The sequence below is a fragment of the Thermobia domestica genome, chromosome 18 (genome assembly GCF_964235325.1).
Source record: "Thermobia domestica chromosome 18, izTheDome1.hap1.1, whole genome shotgun sequence".
In the NCBI taxonomy this organism is placed as follows: Eukaryota; Metazoa; Arthropoda; class Insecta; order Zygentoma; family Lepismatidae; genus Thermobia; species Thermobia domestica.
This window is the reverse complement of record NC_137471.1, coordinates 78,955,786-78,971,075: the sequence shown is the minus strand read 5'-3', so window position 1 is coordinate 78,971,075 and position 15,290 is coordinate 78,955,786.

The following is a 15,290-nucleotide window of genomic DNA, read 5'->3' as shown; positions in this document are numbered from 1 at the left end:
AGACTATAAGAAATTTGGTTAAAATTACTCTAGGCCAGTGGTTCTCAATCTAATTCCTATCACGATCCCCTTTTATCACATCCTCTTGTCAGCGACCCTTTTATAATTTGTGTTTTATAATAAGCTTGTGTGGGATTTTTAACATACCTATTTCTATAATAGTAGAATCCATTTCTTGTTTATAGTGAACAGTGCCGTGGTATGGAAAATCAGCGCTCGGGGCGAGAGTATACGACGATGTCTCCGTAGATATGAGTGAGGTCGACAGACTAGCTGCGAAGCGCCACCATGGTTGGCACGAAGCTCGATAAAATTTTCAAAAGTAAACTCTGCCTTTTCTTGATTTTGAGCACATTTTATCACGTTTTTCCTTCTATTTTATACTTGTACACATGCACTTTCCTATAGGGATGCACGCGAGACGCGAGAAGTCTCGTCTCGTCTCGCATTTGCGATACGAGACACGAGACGAGAGTGAAAATTTTATGCGAGACGCGAGACGAGACTAAACCATGCGAGACGAGACGCTAGACGAGACTTGGTTAAGTCTCGCACGAGAAGTCTCGCGAGACTTCTCGCAGTCTCGCAACATTTATGAATTACATTTAATTGTATATTTAGTAATTTTACATTTATTGAGTTTTCTAAGTTGAGCGTTAATGCCTCCAGGAACAAAAAAGTGATTGGGGCAATAGACATTTTATGAGATTTATTATTAATCAAGGTTAATTTTCAGAATTAAAGCCTTCTTTAGTTTCTGAAAAAGAAAAGCTTTGTAAATTGGAAATTTATTACAGCATCGATTTAGGACTTTATTTTGCGACACAAACATATACACGCGGGCGCGCACGAATACATGAACTTCTGTTTTTGGTCTGAAAAGCGAATAAGACTCCCTATTGCTGCGAAATATGATATTTCTGTTGTTTCTGTCTTTTTCACATTACTACTAGCGATTAATGTTGGGGAATGGCGGGGAAATCCCCTCTCGTCAAAGTTTATCCCCGGCCCGGCTCGCAGAAATAACATGATATTTTTACATGGAATAAGTATTTTCTTTCTATATATTTATCAAAAACACCCCCCTCTAGTTCGGAAGTTTAATTCAAATACTGGTTTGGCAGGATGTCCCTATAGGTTTCGTGGTTGATGGTAGGAATGGCCCTATATCTGTCAGTAATTTTATTTTCTAGATCTGGCAGTATAAGTTGAAAGCGAAAGTTGATAAAATGCGATAATCCAACATTGCTACAAGCCCGAACGAACCAAAAGAATTGGGTCGTATTGTGTTGTGAGGAGTTCTTTTGTTGTGTACAAGCGCTTTTGATGGTATAAAAACACCTTTATACTGGAAAATCACCCTTCAAGGAAACGACCAAAACGTGTAAATTTTGATAGTGGCGACGATATTTTAGAAGAGGCAAATATTGCTGGAGACCTCTAAGCTGGAAAACAATGTTGGATCCAGCAATAATTTATGCTGGTTTTGCTGTAAATTATGCTATTAATTTGACGAAAATTAATGGTCCAGCGATCAAATTCTAGCACAACTTTTCTTTTAATTTGGAGCGGAGGGGACACAAGTTCGGATACCATATTGAACTCTAGGTTCCGTCTCCTTAGGATGTTATGAACATTCATCCCATGGAAAGCAATGGCATACCACCATTCACCTTGCCAAGGGACTTTTAGGTCAAATACCTGCCTTCGGACAGAATATCACATTATCATTCATTAACAGCCATAGAATAACACATTGCAAAATTTTGACCTAGAATATATGCGAGACCATGCAAGAAAGTCTCGCGCGAGACGCGAGATGAGACTCAAAATTTTACGCGAGACGAGACTTCACATTTGCGAGACGAGACCAACGCTTGAGGTTGCGAGACGAGACGAGACTTTTCCATTTCTCGTCTCGTCTTGTCTCGCGTGCATCCCTACTTTCCTAACATGAGTAACACACTTCCTCCGAAATTTGTGCCCCCTTTTTTCGGCGCCCGGCATTGACAGTGGATACAGTAACTGTACTATCTATATTCCCAACGACGAAGGTGCTGGTTCAAGATGGATGTTAAACTCCTTCTTTGAAGAGGCCATTAACGTAACTGATCTAAGCCCACAACTTCTTAACCAAATAATAGAATGATCATGCTACAAGTCTTTGCAACTGGTTTTCTGTAACAAAGACTTGGACAAGTTCTGCCTGATAAGGAGAGAAGAATATCCTGGTCTGGTATCTGCTGCTTTAAAAGTAATAATTCCATTTGCTACATCGTACTTGTGCGAAAGTTTTTTTTTTTTTTTTTCATGGTAAACATTAAAACAAAGACAAGAAATCGCTTATCAGTTGAAAATGGCTTCATAATGTTCGTCACGAAGATTGAACCGGGCATTGCTGCACTAGTGAAATTACACCATGCTTAGGTATCTCATTAGGTTTCAATTTTAATTGTATTTCAATGTGCAGGTTTTGTTCCATGTGTATTTTTCTAGTATTTCTATATACAGTTCTCATTAGTATCATATCATACGTCTTTCATTTAAATTCATTTTTAAACAACTCTGCACCCTTTGACAATGTTCAGTAGACTTATTTTTTATTGTTCTGTACAGTATGTATAAAAAATAAAAGTATGACTATCAGAACAAAATTCAAAATAATTTCCGGTATTAGATTCTAACTATATTTATCTCTTCCGCTTAACTTCGCGACCTCCTAGGGGCCACGACTCCCAGGTTGAGAAACCCTGCTCTAGGCATACATGAGTTATGTTGGAACATACATACATACACCTTTATATGTATAAATGCAGATAAGAGGGAGTTGAGAGAGAGCGATTAAGGTATTACCGATCTCAATCTCTTCACTTTACTTTTGCGATTCGTGAATTTCTTACGTGACAGTTTGGGGCTAGCTAGTTTTTTGTCTTGAACCACGATCCGATTTTCGATATGCTCTACCTAAATGCTGTAATGCGAATATTGAGAAGTTACCTGCGTATGAAAATAGCTGCAAATAAATACATTACATAACTCATTTATTGCTATTACACGATTTTCTTAATTTGTATTTAACATTCACATATAACATACCGACGTTCTGTCAATACCTCAAATGTTATATTTTAAAGATAAGAATTACTTATGTCGTGAAATGATATGAATATATATATTCAACTGATATATACAACTGATGAATTGTAATGTAACTATTTTTACATAATTTTCATACATTGAGGAAAGTAGAATATCATAAAAGAATCTCACCTGAACGGGTATCAAACTCACGATTTAAACGCTCGGGGGTGTACCACTGAGCTAACATGACCGCTTTTCGGAAGCTGCTTCTGAAATATAACTGAGCTCATACGTAAATGCTCTTTTCCGAATGGAAATCACGATGACGAAACGAGAGTGTGAATATATAGTTTCGAAATATTGTATCATTAACTATTTCAATCAACTTTACTTTTTTTTTTCTACACTTAATACCATTTCAACATGTCTTATTATATTTAACAGAAGGAAAAACATATCTCTACATTTTATCCCCATTGCTAAGATTGGCTTGGAGGTTCGAACCAGCAGCTTTAGTTTACTGTTTTCAGAAGATACCCGAAGTTGGACTTCGAAAGTGTTCGTCTCAATACAGCTATCATCATATCGCTCAATCTGTTTGGTATATGGTATATGTTTTTATACGTGTAAAGTCAGTATAACAATTCATTCTTTAAACAGCTTTTCGTATGTATTAATACTCCTTTATAAAAACTGTTTTTAATATTATTATTACGGCGCACCATTTTCACATTTCTTTCGCGAGTCGTTGACCAAGTCGTTCCCCACAATAGGCGTGTCGTGCAATTAACCAACCACGCGTCTGGTACTAGTTTTTACCTATTGCTTCCTGCTCACAGCTCAGAACATTGGTAACTATGGATAGACGTACAGCAGTAATTACTTTATGGGAGTTGGAAGGCTATTCTGCAACTGCAGCTAGCAGGCGAGTAGGTGTCCCGGCCTCTACAGGAAAGCGATGTATTCGGAAATATGGTCCTACACGTCAAACTGGTAATTTACGATCTTCTGGTTGTCCGCATGTGTCAACCGAAGCCGAAGATGCGAGATTAGTAAACGAAGCCCGGCTAGACCCACTAAGAACGTCTAGACAGCTAAGGGAAGCTTCTCTTTTTCCTGGTAGTAAGCATACAGCTCTACGAAGGATTCGTCATGCCGGGTTACGTGGCTGTGTTGCTGCCGTGAAGGAAAAACTCTCAGACGACCACAAAATTTACCGTCTCGCGTTTGCACAGGCGAATTTGGGTCGCAATTGGGAAAACGTAGTTTTCTCAGATGAATCCATATTCACAACATCAAATGAGGGACGCCGCTTTGTGTATCGCCCGAGAGGCACCCGATATGACCCTGGATGTGTTGCTGCTTGAAATCGCAGTGGCCATACATCTATTTCATGTTGGGGTTGGATTTTCAGGCGCGGAGCAGAACAGCTTCACAGAATTGAAGGACACCTGGACAGTGCTCAGTACTTAGATATTATGAGTAATATCATGGTGCCATCTGTACGAGTATTTCAGCCTGATGGTGTAATTCAGTTCCAGCAAGACCAGTCGCCAATACATACTTCCCGTGTGGTTCAGGAATGGTTCGCAGGGCAGCTTGAGATTGATTTAATTGACTGGCCGCCTCGTGGAGCAGACCTCAATCTCATGGAAAATATATGGGCAGAAGTGAAGAGTACTCTAAGGGATAGTTGGCCTGAGGCAGATCCACCAGAACCCAAGATGACCTGTGGCATCTTGTTTCCGAAGCATAGCTGGAGGTAGGGGAAGGAGATAAATTTGTCACCCATTTAATAGATTCCATGCCCAGAAGAATAGGGCGTGTAATAAATTCAGAAGGGTGATTTTTTTTTATTCTAGTGTTTGTTTTAAATTGATAACATAGATGTAATATTTTATGTAAGACTCCTGTAATTGGGATTCTCCTGTTGGAGTCAGCGGATTTAAATAAATAAAATAAGTATTGGACACAATATTAATGTCCCCGCCTTAACTCCCGAAAACAGTCCTTTTCAGGGCTACCTAAACTCTTCTGAAAATATTTCTAGAAGTAAACCACTACTTGAATCCGATTTCAGTGCAATTCTACTAACAAAAAATAATAATAATAATAATAATTCTCTGCAGGCTTTGAACTCAAGACGACCTCATTAACAAGCCCGTACTCTACCAGTGAGCTAACATGAACACGCAAATCCAACCTGAAGAAACACGACTTTCAATTTCCGGTATTCCATTACACTGATGGTCATATACTTTGCAAATGTTGTATTCAACTTGGGATATTCCGCAACACATAAACAGAGAGAGAGAGAGAGAGAGAGATGAGAGATAGAGAGAAATGAATATACAAAAGCATATTCAACGTATTCGAATGAGACTCTAGGTAACGATATTCCGTTCTAAAGAGAATGTGTGCTTCTTCCCGTGACGTTAAGGGGATCGGGAAAAGTTATGTGTCTTGAAGCAGGATCCGACTTTGGATACTCTGTTTACACACTTTCTATATTCGTAGGAATATACTGTATTTCACGAATGTAAATGACATGCTGTATTGAGAATATTGAGAAGTTACATCTGTATGACAAATAGCTGCAAATAAATACACTACATAATTTATTTATTGCTATTAAACGATTTTCCTAACTTGCATTTAACATTCTCATATATAATACCGACCTACTGTGAAAATTATCTCAGATTTTATATTTTAAACATAATAATTACTACATTCTGCAATGATTATGTTATATATATACAACTGATATATTTTAATGTAATTATTTTATATAATTTTTCATGCATTGCGGAAAATATAATTTTTTAAAAAGGCATTGACCCAGATAAGATTCGAACTCATAACCTTATGATTTAAGGTCCGACAACTTACCAGTGAGCTAACACAAGGACTTCTGCTAAGGTACTTTTAGCGATGTATAAATATTCTCAAGATAATTATGACATTCATATCCACTACAAACGCCGTTTCTGTTCTACTTTGACTTTTATTTTAGTACTCAGAATTATATTCTATGTATTAACTTTGAGCATTCTTTTACATATGGAAAGATTCGTTTACGTATCTAAATGTTCCATCACGTATGGAGAGCTAAATGACAAACAAACATTTGCTGATATTAATACAAAGTTTCGAAATATTGTATCATTAAATATTTCAATCAATGTTGCTTTTTTTCAACACTTGGTAACAAGTCTTATTATATTTAAAAGAAGAAAAACACATCTGCAAACTTTTTCCCGATTGCAAAGGCTGGCTTGGAGGTTCGAACCTGGTTTACTATTTCCCGAAGATACCCGAAGTTGGACTTTGAAAATTTTTGCCTCAAAACACCAATAAAGAATGCGCTCAACCTTTTTGAGACAAGGTGTACAATCCAACGCTACTAGGTCTTTTGAAATTTATACTCTGGGACTTTTGGATGACCTTGTCGTAGAAATTCCCCCTTTATGTCAGTTGGGTTTTCTAACTACACCCACTTCGTGTAGATATTTCTTTTCATCTGGTCTAGTGCAAGAACCCAAGTACCTAGTTTCACGAATTTCAACAAGAGTTTTGCTCCTTCTTACAGCACCTTAAAGCTTTTATTTTTATTATTATTTTTTACTGATATTTCAAAGATGCTGATTCTGTCGAATGTGCCATTTTTACTACACGTACTTACAATTTTAAATCACACACCTTTTCTCCAATATTCACTGCTGAACTGGTTGCAATTTTACAAACTTTACGTAGTTTCCGAATGTCATATACGCAGGATCTTAATCTGTTGTGATTCTCAAAGTGCGCTGAGTAGTCCATGGATGTGCAAAGTAAACAGCCATTTGGACAGCATATCTTCCTATCATGTCATAGATTGTTAGCACAGAGAGTGAGTAGAATTCTGCTGGGTTCCGAGACATGTTGGCATAGCTAGTAATGAAGAAGCAAACCATGCTGTGGAAGTTGCTGCCCATAAAGGAAGAGAGCTTCATCTCCCCATAATCTAGCACGGATCTGTTTTTTCCATTCACTGCTCACTTACATCAGTGTTGGTATCTCGATTGTAATATCAATCAATTACATGCACTCAAACTGCACTTGGGTATCTGGACCACCAGCTCACCATCTTCTCGACAATAGGAATGAATTCTAACTCAACTCCGCACTTACATTCAAACTTAACACATGAATTCACGGCAACTTCATGGCAAAGTCAGCTCAAAGCTGCGATCTGTGGAGCTAGACAAAATATTCAGTATCTACTTGTGGGTGGTCCTCATCATACTCGGCTTCGAGCTGACTTTGTCCTACTAACAGACTTACCAACACTGTTTGGAGGTTACCTCTGAACGAGCTCAAGTTTTTTTGTTTCTCTGTCATCTCCATGTCCTACTTGCAGTGTGATTGTATTAGTGTTTATACTTAACTCATTTCTTGCTTCCTCCCATGTGTTTATCCCCTGTCTATTGTCACTCAGCGTATTATTGTTTCCAGTTCAATTGATAATCTCGACAAGTATTTGTGTTTTATCTTTTATTCTAACTTGAGTCTTTCTTTATCCTCGCCATGTAGCCTAGGCAATAATAATAATAATAATAATAATAATATCCCGCTATTACTAATTTTACTATGATGCTTTTATCATTGTGTTTCCATGTTTTCTATATTATATTTTCTTTCATGGCAGACTTATTACTGATTTTTTAGACAAACAAACGCAAAAATACTTTTGAAGTTAGGATACACCCACTCCAACCTATTACTCTTAATCTTCCTCTGCACGACATTGTCGATTTCGTGCATAACTGGAGTGGCACGTGGCCATCGTCAAATGGACGACCGAGCAATGGTACAATGTTGCATAGTCCAATGAATCATGCTACTGCCTTTATCATATCGACTGCCAGATTAGAATCAGTCGTCATCCAGAAGAAGAGCTGCTGGAGACGTGCAGAATGGTATTGCAATAGGTCTTTGTGGTTTCATTATGTTTGGGGAATCTTGCATGATCATCCATGGGCCTAGAAGTGAGTGTGGAAGGCACCATGACAGCTCATAGCTATTGGCAGGTTATTGCTCTTCATCTACACCCATTCATATCACACAAGTTTCCAGCTGCCAATGGATTCTTTCAACAAGACAACTCTTCTTGTCACGAGGCCAACGATGTGCTACAGTTGTGATATCAGTTGCTGTAATGGCACACAAATTCACCCTACCTTAACCCAATGGAACACCTTTGAGATGCTCTTGAAAATCATATCTGAGCTCATTGCGGAATTTTTAGAAATTAAGTGACTTGCGTGTGCAAATGTTGTGCACCATCCCTCACCTTGAGTGCAAGTAGAGGAATGCACCTACCAAGGCCTCGTTTCTTTCATACCAAACCGCATTTCTGCTGTACTGTGAGACAAAGTGGACATAAAATATTAGTTAATTTGTCATAATATTTTGGATGATCACATCATTAGTCTCACGCTATATACTCCCTGTTGGCTGTACAGTTAGCGTACGCGCCTTTGATGAGAAAACCTAGATTCGATTGCCAATATGCCAATACGTCATGTGATTTGGTTTCCATGTTAAGCTATGGGTCCACAGCTCATATAGCTTTGATACTGAATAGGATGCTAAAATCCAAATCAACCAACGCAGCGTGAATTGTGTGGGTTATATCATACGTAAGTTATTGTATTTGTCGGCATCATTTACAGATCACTATTGTCTGCGCATCCAATTTAGTTGTCCTAGAAGAGGAAAATCTCTGTTCTTACTGAAAAATATGTAGATCTTTCCAGACGAGGCTTTACGCAGTCGCACAAGTATTGCGTATTCTGAATGTCTGTCTGATCCATTCAGAATATAATACTTAAAAACAAATAAAAAAACAAAAGTTTATTACATTACAATATAAGTGGTTCGGGAGAAGATAATTTTAAGGTCCTCTTCGAGCAAAATCGAGTTATTACGTGAAATGGGCTGCGATTATATCACAGAACATTAAGTAGGTAGTTTATGTAATTTGGAACGTGATGTAAGTTTGTAAAAATATATGTGGATAGCTGGGAAAGCTTGTTTGGTATATGTCACTGCATTGCATTGCATGGGAATGTTGAACTTTCTTTTCTAGTTCTCTCGGAAGTTAAAAAATGTCGTTTAGCATTATCTTCCCGAGCTGGTCATATATAAAGCAGAAGAAACTAGCGTGAGAAATGACATTGCAATTCTACTAAATACACATTGTTAGTACGTATTAAACCTTATACAGGACGTCCAGAATGGGACTGACAGATTTTAAAAGTGTATAGTTTAAATATGGTCAGAGATACAGAAGAAAGAAAAAAACATGCATTTTAAAGGAGAGTTCAAAAAGTTTATTTGGTCTTACTTACATGTCATTCTAACTCAGTGTAACTCCACGTGAGCTCCATTTGTAACTCTTACAATATCTAGCCTGAGCTCAATCTTTCTCCACGTATTCTGTAACATCTGAGGTGTTACTGAAGCAATTCCTAATACGGTTCTTCAGTTCATCAAGGTTACGCACCTTTTCACCAGAATACACAAGGTCTTTCACATACACCCCACAGGAAGAAGTCCAGGAGGTAACATCAGGAAAGCATGGAGGACACCTAATTGTTCCATCACGGCCAGGAAATTCAGTATCAAGGTAATCCCTCACTTGTAGGCTTCAATATGGCGGGGCACCATCCAATTGGAATATCACATTGAGGTTGCAGGTGTTGTAACTGGGGAACAGCAAACTGTTGAAGCATGTCTAAGAACATATTTCCTGTTATGGTTTGCTCTATGATAAAGAAGGGGACTATAACTGCATTGTGTTAAAGCACACCAAACATTCCATTTGGGACTATCTATAGAATGTTTTATGTACGCATGCAGATTTTCAGATCTCCATATTCTAACAATGTGTCTGTTAACACAGCCAGACATGTGAAAAGCTGCCTCATCAGAGAAAACAACGTTCAATAGGAAATTGTCATAATCAATCCTGTCCAGAATTTCAGTAGCAAATGCTGTTCTTTGTGGCTTATCATGAACACCACTTTTGTCTCTGCAAACCACCACACGCATTGCGCCTTTTGGATTGCCGACGCCATTTCTGTTTATCGGCGATACTAGCGCCGTCACCGGTAGTTGTTCAAGTATGAAAATTTGCTGAACAAAACTTTTCCTTCAATATTTTTTTTTTTTTTTTTCTGTATCTCTGACCATATTAAAACTATACACTTTTAAAAACCGTCAGTCCTATTCCGGACACCATATTGGTCTACGTGATACAGAATTATAAGTGAACATACATACGGTATTAAAACTATCAATTGTTGAGGAGTTTCACGGTAGAACTCCAAAAAGTGTCATTAGTCCTGATAAAATTTATGTGAAATGCGACAAAACTAATCAAAATCAGTGCATCTGTGTTGAAGTTACGAGTGACTATACATACAATGAACCAGTTTAATTACGATATTAACATTATCAGTTATTGAGGATTTTCATGGCCTAGCTCCGATGACTATCATCAGATCTTAATGAAATTTATATGACACCACCACGAGAACACACTTTTTCCAAACAAAAAGTCAATCAACAAAATTAGTCTATATATCGAAATTGTTTGATTTTATCAGCCATTGAGAAGTTTTATTATCTAGCTCTGAATACTAAGGGCAGATCCTAATGAAATTTACGTGGATCAACCGGAAAAGAATACTCTTTCAAACACACAAATTTGAAGACTACAGTGAAAGAATGAGTCAAGTCAGTTTTGTTATATATAAAACTTCACATAATTGCCCTGTTTTCCGCTGACTTACCTCCTCCTTCCCTTGTAGGCGAAATTTTTAGCATTAAATTTCTTAGTGACTAACCTTCTCACTGTGGGATTTAGTCCGTGCAAACTACACCTTTCAGGCTGCATAATTCTGCTGTTAACACATTTTCGATCATTTCTCGACTTACCTTCTTTTTCCCCTATGGTCTTCAATTAAAATCGGTGCACCTGTGTCGGAGGCTTATGCTTGAACATACGCACAACACACATACAATGTGTTAATGAACTATACTGAGAAACTAAGATGTGATTCCTCAAATCAAAATAAGAAAACAAGTTCATATGGACCTGTGGGCAAAAGTGCATAGTTTCAGAGCTAAATTTCAAGACTCGCTATTTCGAATTCGAGAAACAGTAGAATGATGGTCCATATCAGCGTAAAGGAAGTCATGTATACGCAATCCAAAATGCATAATTTATTAATGTGAAATGTGTGCAAGGTATTCTCTACGGGGTATAATTCTATACGTTAATACCGACTTCTCTAGTTGATTAAATCTTAAATGCTCCTCATATATACAGGGTGTTTCAAAACAACATCGACAACGTTTGGGAGGTGATTCCTGACACCAAGATAAGAAAAAAAAGTATAGACCAACGTGGATGCACAAATGCTTCCTTTCGGAGTTATGGGCTGCCGAAAACATGAAAAAATGAACTTTAAAGGTCCATAGCTCCAAAACTATGGAACCTACCGTAGTCGGGTTAATATTTAACTTAGGAACTAGTATATGCCCTATCCAAATCCTGAGATACTTTCGCAACAATTTTTATAGAGGGAGTTTGGCTATGGGCATCTAATTTGAAGTACTCACCAACTATTTTCTATAAAAATTGTTGCGGAAGTACTTCAGGATTCTGAAACATGGATATTTGGATAGAGCACATACTAGCCACTAAGTGAAACCTTAACCCGACTACGGTAGTCCCATAGTTTTGGAGCTATGGAGCTTTAAAGTTAATTTTTTCATGTTTTCGGCAGCCTATAACTCCGAAATAAAGCATTTGTGCATCCAGGTTGGTCTATACTTTTTGTCTTACCTTTGTGTCAGGAATCACCTCCCAAAGTATTGTCGATGTTGTTTTGAAACGCCCTCTATATTATCGCAAACCAAAATGCAGATTTTGTGTTGTGCTGGCGCAAATCGTTACAGAATGTGTGACCACGTTACATTTTAGATTTTTCTTTACCGAACAATACGTGTTCAAAACAAAGTCTTTCTATTTCATTGTTGTGATTTCTTTAAATGTTTCAAAAATCCAGAAATCAGGTGTTCCGTTTTAGCATCTCTAAAATGTTCATGGACCCGTACTATTAAATTTATTTCCGTTATGCCTATATTAACATTCCAAGCAACCAGTGTTGGGTAAGTTACTTGTAAAAATGTAACGCGTTACAAGTTACTTTACTTTCTCTTAAAATATAACGCGTTACTTGCCCCCAGAAAGTAACTGTTACTTTACTTCGAAAGTAACGCGTTACTAACGCGTTACTTTTAGGTCCGAAACTTTGAATATGTGAAAAAATCTTATTACTTCAATTTTCCGTACTATTATTACTACCGCTATTATTATTATTATTATTATTATTATTATTATTATTATTGCACGTTCTGAATCGCTTTATGTAAATACAAGGACAAATTTTTACTTGACATCTATATGAATATTTTCATATAATGTAACATTGACTAAAATGCCATACTGCGTTACTCGTAGGGATGGGCTTGGGTGACCAGACGTACTGATTTTCGCAGTACAGAACTGTTTTACAAAGAGCTGTCCTGCGTGTTGCGAAGACGCCTAGGAAATCGAGAAATATCCTTCTTCTTTTGAAGAGAGTACTTGAAAGTACACACCAGATTTGGCTCAACTCGACTCGAAACTCGACCCGAATTCGAGTCGAGTTGGAGGAAATTTTTCGAGCCGAATTCTCGGGTCGAGCTCAAAGATGTCTGTTTCTAGTCGAATTGAGTTTCAAAGAAAACTAGCTTGTATTCGCTCGTGCCCATCCTAGGGTGACCAGATTCTAACAAACGAAAAGTAGAACCGAAGTATAATAGTATATTATCGTTTACTGCGTCAGCAATACGCATATCCTTATTTCATTTAATGTTACCCTTAAGTTAATCAACATTTTTGTTAAAAAGAAGTAGCACTGAACAAAAGTATTAAAGAAATTCAACACAACTTCAAATGCTTGATGAATGACAAAATGGTTTATTTTTATGAACGTACAGTGAAACTTCGTGTTGGGCTTAAAAAAATGATTTTCGAAGCGTGGTATTATTTTAAGAAAAGAGATAAAATTTAGACCGGCACAAGGGAACTTCTACAGGTACTTGATCATCACTATCATAAGTTGAAAAATAAATTTTTCCTACTTTACCGATATCTCAACAAGCCCTTCTCAGTAAAAGCGATGTATTGTAAAAAAAAATGTTTTGTTGATTGTTCTCCATCCCTAGTCTTTTGAGAAGTGTTAAAAAACACAGAGGTTCATCATTCAGGAAAAGTGTGTGTTTGATTCAAAATATTGTGAATAAAGAATGAAACATTAAGATATTGCAAACAAATTAACTCTGGACATTTCGCAGGACAATATAGGTTATCAATGATACTACTACTACTACTACTTTTATTATTATTATTATTATTATTATTATTATTATTATTATTATTATTATTATTATTATTATTATTATTATTATTATTATTATTAATAATAATAATAATAATATTATAATTAAAGATAGGTGGTTTGTATTTGAATACTAAAAAAACTAGTTGATTGCCAACCTCGGTAGTCATGAAGTCTAGGAGTCAAGGACATTGTTCACGAGCTTCTGAATTTGGGTTGAGGGTCTAGGTTGAGTATTCGGCAAACATTGTTAAAAGTTATAGGGCACTGGCCAAATATCTTCAAAACTGCTCGGCCCGGGTTTAGAATTGTCAACGACTTGAGCAGCTCGGCTCACAGCTCATTCGCTATCGACCCGAACCGAGAAGTGAGCCGAGCCAACAGTTCATCCAACCGAGTCGGCTAGAGCCTTCGGCCCAGATGAGCCGAACCGAGCAGATGGCTCATCCCAACCAAGCTACCTCGAGCCGATGGTTCACCCAAGCGAGCCGGCTCGAGCCATCGGCTAAATTGAGCCGAGGCGAGTTCAGCTTGTTATAAAAAATCTCTTGTGGTCTCGATATCGAAACGAGAAGAGACGCGAGCAGTGTTTCCTCTCGTGAGCAACACTAAAAGTATTCCATATTACTACTTAGTTTACATTTCTCATGGCTTTCGTTTTCCAGTTTAATCAGGCCATGATTTTAAAACGAGTTAAAACGAGCGAACCATTTATCAAACTCAACTCGACTCGAAACTCTACGCCAAAAATAGTGAATCGGTTCGGAACTCGACTCGAGAATATTACCTTTGACTCGACTCAAAACTCGACTTGAATCTGAGTCGAGCTTTAGTTCGACTCTTGCCCAGGGGTGCCCAGAAGGGGGGGCTATGACGCAAACGGCGTCATTGAAATATTTGGGGGGGGTTAAAATCTATATAAATATGTTTGATAAGGGGGGGGTAAAATTAATCGAAAAGAAGATTTTTTTCATGGAAGAACACCTACGGATAGACAATTGGGGGGTGCGTCATATACATAAGGGGGGTGGGCACCACTGACTCTTGCCCATCAATATGCGTTAGAAAAAATGATTGTTTATTATTCTTCTGCTAAACTAATTATATAATAATAATAATGTTGTTATGTAAAATTAAAAACATAATATAGAGCAACATTACATTACAACTAATAAAATGAGAACACATTAACTGAAGGTGAACAAAACTTGCCAGTAATTCTAAAATCGATACATGCTTTTTAAAGCTAGTTGTTCCAAACTCTATAATCAACGGGGCTCTACGATACGCAAACTGATCTGAAAGAACTCCAATATTACAAACCATCAGCAAACTATTTTCTAGTAATAAAGTAGGTCTGTTCATCAGAACAAAGTTTATTCATATTAACCCCTCACTGTATATCGTTAATTATGGCACCCTAGTTGTTGATAAATATTTCTCGCCGGGGAACCACTTTACTTTCAAATTCTGTCCACCATCATCTTCAGCTTTTAAGAATATCTTTCAAATGTTCGAACGGTAAAATGTTTTCGTTCTCTATCTTTATAAAAACAACACCAATCAAAGTAAAATAGACTAGCGGTACAATTGCACTCGTAGTTCACTCACTGAATGGACTTACGAGAGCTGTCAAAATCTATGACAAAACGTTCCAGGTGTTTGCAATCAGTACACGTGGTTTTTCTGAGACTGTCCTCAACTTCCAGA